The sequence below is a fragment of the Podarcis muralis genome, chromosome 8 (genome assembly GCF_964188315.1).
Source record: "Podarcis muralis chromosome 8, rPodMur119.hap1.1, whole genome shotgun sequence".
Lineage (NCBI taxonomy): Eukaryota > Metazoa > Chordata > Lepidosauria > Squamata > Lacertidae > Podarcis > Podarcis muralis.
This window is the reverse complement of record NC_135662.1, coordinates 26,220,768-26,233,661: the sequence shown is the minus strand read 5'-3', so window position 1 is coordinate 26,233,661 and position 12,894 is coordinate 26,220,768.

The window sequence follows — 12,894 nt, the reverse complement described above, 5'->3', positions numbered from 1 at the left end:
GCACATCTTAAACCACTTAATGGATCCGAACAGGAATTTTCCTTCCTCCATCTGTGTGCAGTAACAGCGTTCAGCAGTGTAATATTTTTTAAATCTTGGCTTTGCATTTCACTCACCCTGAGTATCTCCAGAGGTGTTCAACACAGCCACTTTTGTTCCTCTCGGTTCAGCCTTTCCTGTCGATCTTGTCATCTCGGTGTGGCTATGCAGCATATCAATGCATTCCCCCCCCCCCAGCATTGCCAACGTTTACAAAGTACTGTGACTCAATTAATCAGCCCTCCTGAATAGTGCCTCTCTGTGCCTCCATATTTCATATGAAATTCATTTGAAAGCTTTGTATTCAAAGTTTGCAAAGGTTATCCTTTTATTCAGAGCATGCATCTCCAAAGGCTCTAATCAACTTGTCTACTGTTGTTTAAAACTTCACTTACTACTCTACCAGTCACTTTGAATTATTGAGCTCAGAGACCTTTATTCAGCGCGCCAGAAATGACTGATTTGACATACTATAGGCTGCACAATAAAGAGCCTTCATTTATAATTATGGATGGGTAGAGTGGATACTGGGAGATATGTATCTGTTCTTGTCAGATGTAGATTAGAACAGTCCAGAAACCAAGACAATCTGCCATAGTCTTTGAAGGTGCGCAATAAAATGTTTGAATGTTCTCATTCCCATAGCAATTCAGAGTAACGCAGCCCAGATCTCATATAATCTTTAAAAGACTTAATAATAAGTTAGTGTACTAATTAGCAGAGACAGGAGCCAACAACCATGATTAATAGCAAATGCCCAACAGATTATTATGCTGCTGAACTTCAAGTAAATCTTTTAGCAGTAAGCCTTTACAATTAATTGCCCATCAAAATACATATAACCATGCTCTTTTATGTACATAAAAGAAAAGGAAAAAGGGAAATGCTCATTTACAAAGCTGGCCCTTTGAAAGATTGCAGGTGGTTTTTGTTCTTGTTTTCCAATGAGTAGCATTTTCAAATATATAGACTTTGCAGTACTTGCACCCAGCACAGACATATTTGATTTTTAAAGAGTTTATCTGAGCATGTACAGAGAGCACTTTCCACATCACCAGGGTAATCACAGCTTTCTGGCAGATGTTTTTGGCTCTAGGGGACCACAACTCATTGGTGGAACAAAGGCATGCAGGCCTCATCTTTAAGCAACTGATCTCAGGTTGAAGAGCTGGAAAACTCACCCACATCTGAGATCCTGGAGAGCTAATGCCAATCAAAATAGACCAATCACCTGACTTGATAAAAGCCTGTTTCCAAGACCAGAGGGTGTGTCTTCCAAGCTAACGTAAGACTTGCCACCTCTCTTTTAATAAATTATTTACTTTTTTACTTAGCTTCACACAGGGCTTTTTTTTCAGCCGGAACTTGCCGGAACTGAGTTCTGGTACCTCTCAAGCAGGCGCCATTACCATTATAAGAGAACAAGGGAGGTGTTCATGGTGAGTTCCGGCACCTCTTTTCCTAGAAAAATAGCACCAGCTTCACACAGTGGAAACAGGTCCACTCCTATCATTAGGCAGAGTGAGGCAGCTGCCTTGGGTGGGAGATGTTTGAGAAGGTCAGTGAGATGTTGCAGGAGTGGTGGTGGGATGCTGGAATAATAATAATAATAATAATAATAATAATAATAATAATAATAATAATAATAATTTATTATTTGTACCCCGCCCATCTGGCTGGGTTTCCCCAGCCACTCTGGGTGGCTTCCATAGAAACCAAAAAACACTAAAATATCACACATTAAAAACTTCCCTGAACCCGGCTGCCTTAAGATGTCTTCTGAATGTCAGGTAGTTGTTTATCGCTTTGACATCTGATGGGAGGGCGTTCCACAGGGCGGGCGCCACTACCGAGAAGGCCCTGTGCCTGGTTCCCTGTAGCTTTGCTTCTCGTAATGAGGGAACCGCCAGAAGGCCCTCGGCGCTGGACCTCAGCGTCCGGGCAGAACGATGGGGGTGGAGACGCTACTTCAGGTATACTGGGCCGAGACTGTTTAGGGCTTTAAAGGTCAACACCAGCTCAAAAACGTACTGGGAGCCAATGTAGGTCTTTCAAGTGTTATGTGGTCTCGGCGGCTGCCCCCAGTCACCAGTCTAGCTGCCGCATTCTGGATTAGTTGTAGTTTTCGAGTCACCTTCAAAGGTAGCCCCACGTAGAGCGCATTGCAGTAGTTCAAGCGGGAGATAACTAGAGCATGCACCACTCTGGCGAGACAGTCCGCGGGCAGGTAGGGTCTCAGCCTGCATACCAGGTGGAGTTGGTAGACAGCTGCCCTGGATACAGAATTGACCTGCGCCTCCATGGACAACTGTGAGCCCAAAATGACTCCCAGGCTGCGCACCTGGTCCTTCAGGGGCACAGTTACCCTATTCAGGAACAGGGAGTCCTCCACACCAGCCCACCCCCTGTCCCCCAAAAACAGTACTTCTGTCTTGTCAGGATTCAACTTCAATCCTTTAGCCGCCATCCATCCTCCAACCGCCTCCAGGCACTCACACAGGACCTTCACCGCCTTTACTGGTTCTGATTTGAAAGAGAGGTAGAGCTGGGTATCATCTGCATATTGATGGACACCCAGTCCAAACCCCCTGATGATCTCTCCCAGCAGCTTCATACAGATGTTAAAAAGCATGGGGGAGAGGACGGAACCCTGAGGCACCCCATAAGTGAGGGCCCAGGGGTCTGAACACTCATCCCCCATTACCACTTTCTGGACATGGCCCAGGAGGAAGGAGCGGAACCACTGTATGACAGTGCCCCCAGCTCCCAGCCCCTCAAGATGGTCCAGAAGGATGTTATGGTCGATGGTATCAAACGCCGCTGAGAGATCCAGCAGAACTAGGAAACAACTCTCACCTTTGTTCCTAGCTCGCCGGAGATCATCAACCAGCGCGACCAAGGCAGTTTCAGTCCCATGATGAGGCCTGAATCCCGATTGGAAGGGATCCAAATGGTCCGAATGGAAGATGGAGCTGTGTGTGACACATAACCTCTCCTTTGCTCACTAGGCTAGCCTGCTGGTGAGGTCTTGGTTACAGTTACCCGCCACCAGTGTAGAAGTCAAATTCCACCACCAATCCAGTTGGCTTCCATTTGTGCCATGGGAGGGCACCACCTTATCCTTTGCCTCAGGCAGCAAAATGTCTTGAGGTGGCCCTGGGTGGAAAGCCTAGTTTCAAAGCAGATTAGACACAGCTCACATGTAGAGCAACTCATAATGCGCCAGAGCAGGGAGAGAAGAGGCAGGAAAGAAAAAGGTCAATCTGCCATAGCTTCAAATGTTTTGAGTTAGGTCAGGAGGCATGACAGGAGAATCTGCCCATCTCCTCTCACTGAATCTCTGGCTCTACAGCGGAGCCACTGATTATATTTATGCAAAAGTGGGACTATTAAAATGCCTGTACACATCATGTGAAGGCATGGCAGTTGGATTGACACAATCGACCTAAGGAGGCATTTGGGTCAGTAATCTGAACGCTAAGCAGGATTTATGTGACAGGGTGCAGTTCCTTCTTCTCAGCCTATTTAGTCTGCAGTGTCCAAAAGCTACTTTCTTCAAAATGTCAAAGCACTGCCTTCTGTGTCATTAATATGTCCTCTCTTATTTGGGGGGGGGGCATTCAAAAATTACATGCTAAGCTCATAAACACCACACATTTCCCAGCAGCTGATAATGTCAAATGGCTGCGTAATGTACATAACAAAACACAGAGCTAAGCAAGGAAATGCTATGCTTTGGAAATTGTCTAGTAAAGCAAAGTAAGCTTATTAAGGGGGTTGAACACTGAGAGGGATACAGGGATGCTAACATCTTGTTTAAATTAATAGGAAGATGTGCGTATTCACCTCCCACTGATTTTGGTTGGACCAGATACCCAGCTTTTGCTGGACTGGGGATTTTGTCCAATTTGTTTACTGAAACAGTAGAAATGATGAAGGCTAAGCTGAAACTTTTTATTATTTTTATTGTACTGGCATGGGTAGAAGGGTAAAAAAATAGCCTAGTTTGGGGAAAGTGACAGTAAATTGAGTAGTTTTCTGAGTATGGGAGCTTATCAACAAAGGCAGTGGTGGCAGCTCTCCTTGTTAAAACTTTATTATTTTTTTTATAGTTTCCTCCTAGCGGATATGTATGTATGTAGCAGCCTGATGACAGCCATATTCCTCCACAGTAGCTCACTGGCACAGGTTTGGAAGGGAGACAGACAGGCAGGAGAAAAAGCAGAGGCTGTTTGTTGGAGTAGAAGATAAACACGTAGCGAGGAACTGCTTGTGCCACACTGCTATATTTGTGCCAAATGTCTTTGCTAAATGCTTGAAAATACTAAAATTTCACTGACTTTGCTGCTGCAGCAATGAGAGATCACTGGTGAGCAGGTGCCATATCAAAAACTAGGTTCTGTTCTGTTCTCTGATGTTCATTCCTGTGATGCAAATCAGTGCTACGGTCTTGTTAACTCTGATATTACACAGCGTTCTTCAACCTTGGCTCCCCAGATGTTGTTGGACTACAACTCCCATGCCAAGGTTGCAGGTTTGATCCCTGTATGGGACAGCTGCATAGCAGTCAACTTCTAGGGGATGAGGTCCCTTCAGCCCCCCCCCAATTAAATATTTGAGGGGGCAGGGGTAATGGGCATTGCCATTCAAATGGTGTGGATGTGTGCTGGGTCTTGTGATAAATCATGTGGGGCAGGGCTTACTTCGGGCCCCCAATATTTTATTCAAGTATATAAAGTAGTTCAATTTCTGGCACACCTTTTGCTATCTTGAGGGCACCAGGTTAGCAAAGGCAAGCATTGCTATATTCCTTGAATCTTTCCCACTGCAATTACAGGAATATAAGAATACTTGCCTTTGACTGTATTGCACCCATAGACTTCAAATACTTGGCTGAGGGTCTATGAAGATGTGAACTTTACAGATTCATGGTAAAGTAAATTAAGATATTAGCAAGACAGAAAACAACCTTAAACTATTGGCTACTAAGTGTTGGGGGAATAAGCCAACAAGCCTCTTTTCTTTTCTTTTCTTTTCTCATTTCCCATTCCTCCCCCCCTCCCACCATATATATATATATATCTCCACTGATTGATTTGAACAAGAAAGAAAGCTAGAATATATGGCAGAACTAATATGGGCCCGGGTATTTTTACACTTCCATGAACTATCTGTAAATGTAGCAGTAAAACTTTCAAAAACAAATGACCCTTTTTATGTTCCCTTTTATTTGTCCGCCATTCCAATTGTAAAGAAAGTCTATAAAAAAACTGGCACTCTGTAACTTGCAATATTAAATCCAACCTACCAAAATAATGAGGAAACTGCGTTCATGTAGGCATTATCGTTCCATGAAAGGAGGTAAATACATCTGTCCCATACCATTCATTAGTAGGAATTATATTCTGGATAACAAAAATAGAAGCAGGGTGTTTGCTGTTGTGCACTAATGAAGGTAAAAGACAGAGCGGAAGCAACAGAGACTCTTAGGGCACCTTAAAGACTAACAGTTTTATTGCAGCATAAGTTTTCGTGGATTTGAGCCCATGATATGTTATCCTCAGCTACAAGATACCGTATTTTTCCGTGTATAAGACTAGGTCCCCCCCCCCTAAAAAATAATGTCAAAAATTAGGGGGTGTCTTTTACTCTGGGCCATCTCCTCCCCCCCCCCCATATTCTTAAATCTGAGTCCCCAAAAATAGGGGGCGTCTTATAGACAGAAAATTATGGTATGTATCCAAGATATATAGATACATATGGGTATGGAGGTGTGTGTGGTGTGGGAGCAAATGGCCATTGGAATACATGAAGAATAGTCTGTGTAAAACTTTAAATGCATAATAATGTATTTATAGTAACAGTGGTGATGAAATAATAAAACCGTCTTGAGTTTTGCTGTGCTCATTGTGACTGCTGGTAAGGCTGGTTTGGTTGGTGGCCTTGAAAGACAGGTCTTCCTGGTGGTGGCCCCACAATTGTGAATACATGGTGCATCTCTGTTCGGAATACATTGTGTTTAGTGTCTACAATACGGATTTTTCATTGGGCCTCAAAACTGATTATTGTTTCAAAGATTGCCTTTACCCGAATGGCTTTTGTGATTCAAAAGCAGCTGTTTTGATGGGATTTTACACCTTTCAATGTGTCTAATGTATTTTTTGTGTGCTTCCATTTTATGTTTGCGGCTTTGGGACTCTGAAAAGCAGTGTTTAAATACTTTGTGTTGTATTCAACTAATGTTTACTCACAGTAGCCCATTGAAATTAATGGGCTAAGTTAGCCATGATCATTAATTTCAGCAGTTCTACTTGGAGTTCAAGTAGAAGGGGAAGAAACTATTGTCTTTTGTTGTTGTTTAGTTGTTTAGTCATGTCCGACTCTTCATGACCCCATGGACCAGAGCACGCCAGGCACTCCTGTCTTCCACTGCCTCCCGCAGTTTGGTCAAACTCATGCTGGTAGCTTCAAGAGCACTGTCCAACCATCTTTATATGCCTGTTGCCTTTGTCCATGGAGTTTTCTTGGCAGGGATACTGGAGTGGCTTGCCGGTTCCTGCTCCAGGTGGATCACATTTGGTCAAAACTCTCCACTATGACCTGTCCATCTTGGGTGGCCCTGCACGGCATAGCTCATAGCTTCTCTGAGTTATTCAAGCCCCTTTGCCACAGCAAGGCAGTGATCCATGAAGGGGATTGTCTTTATTTAAGCCTAAATTTAATACCTGCCTTCACCTTCACAATGCATTCACTGAACACATGTAAGGATGAGGAGAATCACGCCTGCTGAGCCTATTCTTGGCTTCCATTCATTCAGCAAACGCTGTGAACAGAACCCTATGTGTATAGATGCTTCTGTACAATCAGGTACCCAAAACAATCAGGATTCCAAACCATGCATTGACTTTTCTCGTGCTTCTAGCTGAATATTTGGAGGTCTGGGGTGGAATGAGTTGGCTCAATTCTACTCACCAGTTTGGCACATCCAGTGAATGTGTTTGAAGGTGTCAATAGGCGTTCAGCAGTGCCATGCCAGTCTCTCCCTTTGTTGAAAAATTATGACTTTCAGCCCAGTCAGTGGCAAATTGTCCTGGGAGATTTAAATGCTCAGCCCTTGGTTTCTGTTGTTGCTATTTCAAGTGACAGATTTGTGTCTTTTGTATGGAGGCTGACCTGCTTGTCCCATGTAAGTCAATGGAAAGGCATAGTTGGCAGATGACTATATATCATGCAATTTATACCCTGCCCCTTCAGTTAATATATATATATATACTCCCAGGAATCAGTAAAACAACAAAATCAATGCATTTACTTTATTTCTGAATCACTTCTAAAGAGGCATCCCAAAGCAATTTACAAAAGAAATATATGCTGAACCACTGCATATATAAAAAAAAACAGCTAAAATATTTTCTTATAGAGACAATTAAAAACAATTATATTTTTAAGAAGTTGGGTATGTCTAGTCTGGTGAAGAGAAGACTGGGGGCGACATGATAGCTATCTCCAGGACTGTGACATGGAAGATGGAGCAAGCTTGTTTTCTGCTGCTCCAAAGGGTAGGACTCAAACCAATGGATTCAAGTTACAATAAAGTTTCCAATTCACAGCAGGAAGAGCTTTCTGATGTCAAGAGCTGTTCAACAATGGACTACCCTGGAAGGTGGTGGACTCTCCTTCATTGGAGGTTTTTAAACAGAGGTTGAATGGCCATCCATCAGGGATTCTTTAGCTATGATTCCAGACCTGCAAGAAGTTGGACTAGATTGACCCTTTCGGTCACTCCCAACTCTGGATAACTCCCAAGGTGGAGGGAGTTGGGTTATTCCAAACTCCAAGCCAAATGCCATCCCATCAGCAAGGGTTAATTGGAACGAGGAACTGATCTTTGCCCTGCTGCTATGCCAACCTGACTTTGCTGTTTTGTCAATGAAGTTGTTGCCCGATTTTCACGCAACACCAGTGTCCATCTGAATTATTACCACTTCACTCATGAGCCACAGAATGTGCCTGCCTGGGCAATGTGTGCCTACCATTACCTAACAAATGGTTCATTTGTAACTAAATTGAACAGGCTGACAGAAGAAGAAGAAATGTTTTAAACAAACAACCTCAGGAGAAGCATGTGTAAGTAGATCATCCTCTGCCTACATTACTAATGTCCTTGAAGACTGAAACATAAGTACGGTAGTTTTGAAAAGATGCATAATTCCATACTCATAACACTCCTTTCATCAGTGTGCAGCTGCTGATTCATAAAGGAAGCACTGTCCTTCTAAATACCAGGCACACCGTTCAGAGAAAGTCAAGTTGATAGCCCTATTGAAATCAGTGAAACTAACATGCATGGTCAAATACTCGAGTCCTATTGATTTCAGAGTGACAGGAGGCACCACAACTCATTTTTGCTGGATTGCCTCCAAAAATCTCTATACAGTGGTACCTCAGGTTACAGACACTTCAGGTTACATACACTTCAGGTTACAGACTCCGCTAACCCAGAAATAGTGCTTCAGGTTAAGAACTTTGCTTCAGGATGAGAACAGAAATTGTGCCGTGGCGGCGCAGTGGCAGCAGGAGGCCCCATTAGCTAAAGTGGTGCCTCAGGTTAAGAACAGTTTCAGGTTAAGAACGGACCTCCAGAACGAATTAAGTTCTTAACCTGAGGTACCACTGTACTGCTTTGTGAATGAATTTAAGATGAAAGCCCAGCCACAGGAGATCATATGGCATACATTTGCTTTTGAGTGAGAGATCACAGTAAAAGAAAGGTCTGCATTTAAGAGAAAATACTTGGATGAAAAGGCATGAATCGAATGTCCGAACAAATAATGCTACTTGATCATCAAACAACTGCTGGTGATCAAGGCAAACTGACAAGTCTCTCACCCTACTGTATATATTTTTTTTTAAAAAAGCAAATAAAAGAAAAAGAGTAGCCATCTGGTGTCTCTACATGATGATGTGTATGATATTTATTTACCATCTCCAGTCTGGCATAACACAGAAGAGCCTAAATGCTCTCAAGAGCATTTGAAAAAGGCCATGATTGCCCACAAAATAATTAGGTCTGGTACAGCAGAGTGACGCGGGTGGCGCTGTGGGTTAAACCACAGAGCCTAGTACTTGCTGATCGAAAGGTCGGCGGTTCAAATCCCCGTGGTGGGGTGAGCTCCCGTCTTTTGGTCCCAGCTCCTGCCCACCTAGCAGTTCAAAATCACCCCTAAGTGATTTTGATAAATAGATAAATAGAGACCGCTTTCTAGCGGGAAGGTAAACGGTGTTTCTGTGTGCGGCACTGGTGCTGGCTCACCAGATGCAGCTTTGTCACGCTGGCCACGTGACCTGGAAGTGTCTTCGGACAGCGCCGGCTCCTGGCCTCTTGAGCGAGATGAGCGCGCAACCCTAGAGTCGGTCACGACTGGCCCTGACGGGCAGGGGTACCTTTACCTTTACAGCAGAGTGGAGAAGAGTCAGAGATATGAAACCCAAGTTCAAATCTCACCACATCCTGAACTCATAAAGTGGTCGTAAACAAACAAGCCTAGCACTGGCACACAGCATCACTGGGCAGCTGCCGAGAGCCCACCACTGTGGATGCTGCCCTGGTCCCTGGTCCCCCAGCCCCCACAACCCCACAACTACCATTGCAAATGTCAACAGTGTTCCTCAGCAACACCACATCACTTTGTTGGCTTTGTGGACAATGGCAGTGGTGGCTACCTACCACCACACCACTTCTGCCACCATTGTTACTGCCATATCCTCTTCCAGGGGTAAACCCTGCTCCCATCTGTGTGGAAATAAATAAAAAAAAGTTGGAGAGGAACTGACTGTCACTTGCAGGGGTGCCAACTTGAATAAAATATGGGGGGGGCAGTAAGCCCCATGCTGCATAATCAATCACATGGTGTGTCACATGCACACCATTTGAATGGCAATGGCCATCAACGGGGGGGGGGGGGCAAATATTTTATTGGGAAAGCCAAAGAAAAATTGGCCCCTAGAAGCTGGCTTCTATGGCCACTTGCTAAAACAAGGGCCTCCCACCAATCCTCCTCCCTAGGTGCCAGCTCTGTGGACCACTTTTCCCCCTCAATTATAGGCACTCCCTCCCCCAAATCCAGGAACAGACAGTCTGTCTTCTGGACTGATTCAAAGATTGAAAAAACCCAAACAAAAACAAAGTCCTATGGCCAAAAGGAATTGGATTTCTGAAGCTTTGAGAGATCTGAAGAAGACAGAATCTCATCTTCTCCCAGCCCAATGTTGTAGGCTGGAACATCGAAATTTAACTAGACTAAAGTAGATTCCAGGTGGCCATTTCCTCCCCTCCATTTTTCAGGGGGGTGTTTTTGCTTATTGGTAGAAGGGCTTCTAAGCATATGCAATAGGCTCATGTCTTGGATTAGACAGTGTAGGTTTAATTCATTTGTTACTGCACTGCAGACCAATTATTCCTTCTGCCATTTTTCTTGGTGCACGACTGAATTCCTAAGACTTATGCTGCCACCCTATACACACTTATGCTGAAGTAAGAACTCATTGAGGCTTATTTCTGAGTAGACAGGTATAGGATTGTGTTGTTAACAGTGCTCATATCCCAAACATTATTTGCTGATAATATAGCTAAGTCTATATGACTGATGAGAAATCTGTGTATTATTTTCCAGTAGTGGTCTGATTGCCTTATGAAAAAGTATATAACACCTATCTTGGAATAAGCTCCTTATTATTTTCCACAAGGCCATTTGCAAAAAAGAAGAGGTTACAAGATGCAGAGCAGTTTCAACTTCTGCCTTTATTGTTTTAACCATTTAAAATCCTTTTTTTATCATTTTAAGAATGTTTAATATCGTAGATCTGTTTAAAGATAGCTCAGCTCTCACATAATTCCTGTCCCCCTCCAGGTATTCCAGGTGACACCAGAAGCATGTCACCACTTTTCAGATATTTAATAAATCTTCAAAAAAAAATCCTACAATTATTCAGGCTGCCTGATGCCCTTTTGTGTGTTTGTGTGTGTGGTTTCCCCCCAGCCCTCAAAAGCCATGTTGTATAGATTCTTTTTCAAGTCAATATACTCTTGATGAATCTGACTGTGGATAAACACATAAACTCAGCCTTACTTCTGCAGGTAGCAGTCATTGCCAGAATGCCATACAGCTGGGTGCTTTCATTTCACATCAAAAAGAGAGCAGGATCTGACATTCCTGGAGGACAAGATATATAAACATTCTCAGTCTGCACAAGAGCTACTGTCCCCATAGCAGCGTGGATGCAACAATATCATGGGATTTACGGTGACCTTGGCAATGTTACGGAGCTGCGAAGGGTGCTCTGGCTGCTTCAGGATCAAAGACCAGCCCCAAACATAACAAACAGATGGGAAATACTTCTACAGGTCGACGAAAACATGACCACTTGCTAGACAGCCTTATCTTAGCCCTGGGTAAGAGAAATAACTGGATTGGGCACATGGATCCTTGGATTTGGTCCTGTCGGTTTGGATATGGTGGCTCTCTGAAGAGGGAAAATGCATGGCCTCTCCAAAAGAGGAAAGCAATTTGCATAAAAGTTGCAGGTGCTTATTTATGGGCATAGAAGCAAATTTATATTAGAAAATACTGCTATTTAAGACATTCAGTGCATCTCACCATAGTGGGCAAGGCTGCAGCCAGGTAACCTGAATATCTGTTTTCCATGCTGTCCAAGTGCCAAAAGTTGATGGAAAACTCATGGAGGACTGTCCTCTGTAAAGTAGGACACATGACAGGTTTGGAGCAGATTGTGTGTGTGTGTGTGTGTGTGTCTTTCTGGACCCCAAACTTATGCAGAAAGCTCCAACTCCTGTCTCTCACTAGGCCTGGGTTGAGTCTGATATGCATCAATCAGTGTCATTGATATTTGTCCCCTTCATCTGTGTACAGCAAGTCATCCAGCTGGCTAATTTATCTGTCCATCAGAGCTGGCCCAAAAACTATTTTTGCCTAAGACAAAGAACAAGATGGCACCCACACTTCCTCAGATCTACTTACAGAAGCCAACCAGGCTGTTGATTTATTTTTACTTCAAGATTGAAGGTGGGGCAATGTCTTCTACCACATCTGAGAGCAGCCGGCTAGCTTTATGGGACACACACAGCTGCGTCTTTGTGGCATACACATCTCTGACCTGCAGTAAGGGGCTCAGGAGGAATAGCCAATGGAGTTAACACCACCATCCCTAGCATCTACCACCTGAGGCAGCAGCTTCATTCTGCCTAATAGGATGGCTGGTCCTATAACACATTTCTATTGTAATGTTTAAAAAGGTAAAGGGACCCCTGACCATTAGGTCCAGTTGTGGCCGACTCTGGGGTTGTGGCGCTCATCTTGCTTTACTGGCCGAGGGAGCCGCCGTACAGCTTCTGGGTCATGTGGCCAGCATGACTAAGCCACTTCTGGTGAACCAGAGCAGCACACAGAAACACCGTTTACCTTCCCGCCAGAGTGGTACCTATTTATCTACTTGCACTTTGACACACTTTCGAACTGCTAGGTTGGCAGGAGCAGGGACCGAACAACGGGAGCTCACCCCGTCGCGGGGATTCAAACCGCCAACCTTCTGATCGGCAAGTCCTAGGCTTTGTGGTTTAACCCACAGCACCACCCGCATCCCTATTGTAATGTTTAGCTATACCTTAATTATCATTTATGTCCTGCATATTATCATTTATGACCTGTTATGTCCTGCATATAGTCAAATGCAGAATTGTGGATCCAGAATTGGCCTTCACAGTCACTTACGGACTCACCGTTAAAACCGTGTTTATGGAAGACAATCTTACTTGGGTACGAGTGATCACAGAAGAAG